Consider the following 3,825-nt stretch of genomic DNA (forward strand, 5'->3'; position numbering starts at 1 on the left):
AGGCGGGCATCAAGGGAGCAAGCTAGTGAAACGTTGCACGCGCCAAAAGAGAAGGTCTGCACAAATCCAAAAACGTATTTTAAATGCAAAATTGATTTTCGTGCGCTCAAATTACTTTTTTCTTTGCGAAACGAACATTTTCTCCACAAAACTCAGATCGCGCGCGTGAAAAATGCACTTTTGTGTGCTCAAAATATGATCTTTCGCGTGCAGAATTGTGGCAGAGATCTGAGCGATCAGAGATCATACTATATTTCAGTATGTGACAGTTCAGAAAGTAGAACAGATCCGAAGTGCCAAAACTTGTCTGAACACAAACCCAATGTCATAAATATGCTAATTAATGTGACGTCATCTGCCGCCACAAGTCTCACAAAATCCTGTGGGAAGCAGTGCACCATTTGAGAGTTGTCTATTATATAGACCTGCATGGAAGCCTCTTGATTTCCCCTTAGGTAAGAAAAAATTGGTCCTGGGTTGAATGGACCTCTATATACTAATACAGAATATACTAATAGAGTTATTAATGTACTAATACAGTTTATACAGAAGGCAGTTCAGAAAGTAGAACAGATCCGAAGTGCCAAAACTTGTCTGAACACAAACCCAATGTCATAAATATGCTAATTAATATGTGACGTCATCTGCCGCCACAAGTCTCACAAAATCCTGTGGGAAGCAGTGCACCATTTGAGAGTTGTCTATTATATAGACCTGCATGGAAGCCTCTTGATTTCCCCTTAGGTAAGAAAAAATTGGTCCTGGGTTGAATGGACCTCTATATACTAATACAGAATATACTAATAGAGTTATTAATGTACTAATACAGTTTATACAGAAGGCCAGTCTGCAGGGTCTATTGGCAGAGCACTTGTTGTCTGTACATTACTATGGTTTGTACTTGTACCTTTGTGCTTTGCCTGGTTACCAAGGTATGTGTTGGAGCCCTCTGGAGCTGGCTGGCTGGACATTAACAGGGTCTGTGCTGGTCTTAGTCACAAATTTGAGAATTGAACCTTAGGGCAAATAACCTAAAGATCTACAGTGAAATACAAACAGAAACAACAATAAAAAATAAAAAAAACAATGAATGAATTAAAAACAACCTTAAATAAATGTCTTGACAGATCTACAGTGAAATACAAACAGAAACAACAATAAAAAATAAAAAAAAACAATGAATGAATTAAAAACAACCTTAAATAAATGTCTTGATAAACTGTTTAAAATGTTCCAAAGCTGAAGAATTTCTAATAATGAAGGGAAGCACATTCCATAACTCATGGGCTTTAAATGAAAAAGCTCATTCCCCTATCATCTTAAGTTTACATGTGACATCAGCAAAAGAGAGAAAAGGTTTAGCAATGTTCCTAAGATGTTAAAGGTGTTTTTTGAGATGTATTTTATATGTGCATCAAATGTTAGCTGTCTCGTGAAACAGAAGAATGCAACACAGGTAAATCCAAACAACAGGTTTTATTGCAGGTTGTAGCAAACAAATGTAAATAGCAGGTGGGTAACTGGTAAATTGATCGATGCAGAGGTAATGGCAGAGAATAACAGTCTTATCTTTTGCAGGTTTGGATTCAATGGTGTTAGTGAGCCAGATCTGGAAGCAGGATGTGGATCGCTCAATAACTGCATACAGGTAGTCAAGTAAGTGTCCATGTATGCACGATGAGACCAGACAAATGGTGAACTGAAGCAGGCTTAAATAGGGTGTGGTGATTGGCAGTGACAGGAGCAGGTGATCAGAACTCTGGAGACTGGGAACGACTGGGCAGAGTGTAGGGGTCTGGTGCTGTGGATGTTGCTGACTCTGTGACAGTACCCCCCTCCACGGGCTGCTCCTGATGGCCGTGGCGGACGATGACTGGGACGGCCTCTGCTTCTCTGTGCCGGATGATTTGGGTGAGTCGCATTAAAATGTCCACAAGGTATTCTAGTTCGCCGTCCCATTGTCGAAAATCCAGGATGGTGTTGACTCTAGATGTTCTCCGAAGAAGGATCCACACGTCAAGCACGTCATCAGCACCAGACCCTGGAGAAGAAGGAATCAGAAGGGTTAATATACAGTTTGAGCAATGATATGTGAATGAAGGTGAAATTCTGTGATGAGGAGGAAGATTCGTTCAGTCGATAAGTGACTTCGTTGATCTGCCTATGGATGGTAAAGGGACCAACATTCTAGGCGCGTTTCCATTACAGATTTGCGCAAAACTTTGGCGATATTTTCTAAATGTCGATAAAAAAGTATTGCGAAATGACGGCGTTTCCATTAACCAATGTTATGCGACTAAAACGTAACCTTTTGCCTCGCGATAAGTCATGGCAACGGATTTTGGCTATATTTATTCAAAGGAGGCTTATGCGTGTATCTTCACAGAAGCAGCACAGAGAGCCGCTTCAGAAACGTGCGTGGCGCAGCTGGAATAAACCATAGACTGTATAAAATCATAAACACAAGCATTGAGTGGCCGCGATCAGCTTCAGTGGCCGTATCAGAGCCACACTGCACCGCAGACGTGTGCAGTGTAAATTGTCTAAGCATTAATGGTAGGGAAAGCCCCTTATACTGGAGCGCGGCCACTTATGAAGTGTTTCTTGGAGGTTATAGTACATTGAAGAATGATCATATGACTTTTTACATACGCCATGTGACCTGTAAATGCGAAAAAGACGTTTCCATTGCAGTTTTGCGAATTATTCCTTTTTCGCATTGCCTGAAAAACCACCTCATGCGAGCGTAAAAACTTTTTTGCGATATATGGGCGTTTTTGCGAAATTGACGCGTTTCCATTAGGCGTATTTTCAAGTCGCAATTTCAATTTGCGCAATTTGAAGGGTAATGGAAACGCGCCTAGTGTTTGCCATTTTGCCATTAATTGTAATAATCCAGTGAGATTTTTGTTTGCACAAGGAGTCTGACAACAGCCAGTGCTCCACACAGAGATCTGATCTAATCTAATCATCATCCAGTCTGTCTGGAATGACATGAAAAAACAGAACAAACTGAGACAGACTAAAAATCAGTGCCATACTGTACTAAAAATCAGAATTGAACAGAGCAGCTGTTAGAAGAGACTGCTGGTTTAAAGTGGTCTTAATGGCACACGTTCCAGTCAGTATTCATACTGTCTGACAACAAACAGAATATATATGAACAGTTTATTGCAATTTGGCTATATTAAAATATGTTATGTGAGCACAGAGAGTAGCAGAGAAGCAAACAATACAAAGGGCTGAAACTAACAGAATGCAAATGCACATAATAACATAATGAATATGCTAAAAGGTGTATGTATGATGGTATTTAGCAAATTGAACAGGCTTTAGCTGAAAACAGTTGGCAACAATGTCTCCCATTCATGGCAATATGAGTGTCTCATCTTGTATATATATATATAAGTAAGGCTATGTGATACATCGCCTTTCAGTGGGATCCTGTTACCTTCATTTATCGGTTCACTGCGAATAATCTATGGAACATAATGCGCTTCCTCATCAATGAACATGATTCTGCACTCCTTCAAAGTCAAACTCTGCTTAAGTAATGATATGTTTCCCGTAACACCAGATAAGCCTTAAGCATATTGGCAATAACCAAATGACTGGCAACAAGGAGATTTCCAATAATAACAGAGCTTTCCCAACAGCATATTTACTAAAAACAGCTTAGCCTTAACAACCTTGGGGGCAGTTGTGGCCTAATGGATAAAGAGTCGGACTTGTAACCTAAAGGTTGTAACCAGCACTCTCTTCCACACTCAATACCACGACTGAGGTGAGACCATTGAGCAAGGCACCGATCCCCCACCTGCTCCC

The 3,825-nt window shown here is 40.4% G+C and overlaps 1 protein-coding gene across 1 annotated transcript in view; it reads left to right on the top strand.

Moving 5' to 3' along the window:
- Nucleotides 1–2,015, top strand: part of LOC107752212 (uncharacterized) — a 27,158-nt gene extending 25,143 nt beyond the window's left edge. Inside the window, exon 7 of the mRNA XM_016568115.1 lies at nt 2,004–2,015. The gene's annotated coding sequence lies outside the window, so the exon portion shown is untranslated. The remainder of the gene's footprint in view (nt 1–2,003) is intronic.
- The last annotated feature ends 1,810 nt before the right edge of the window (nt 2,016–3,825 follow it).

The sequence above is a fragment of the Sinocyclocheilus rhinocerous genome, unplaced genomic scaffold (genome assembly GCF_001515625.1).
Source record: "Sinocyclocheilus rhinocerous isolate Xijiao unplaced genomic scaffold, SAMN03320098_v1.1 scaffold5218, whole genome shotgun sequence".
Taxonomy (NCBI): Eukaryota; Metazoa; Chordata; class Actinopteri; order Cypriniformes; family Cyprinidae; genus Sinocyclocheilus; species Sinocyclocheilus rhinocerous.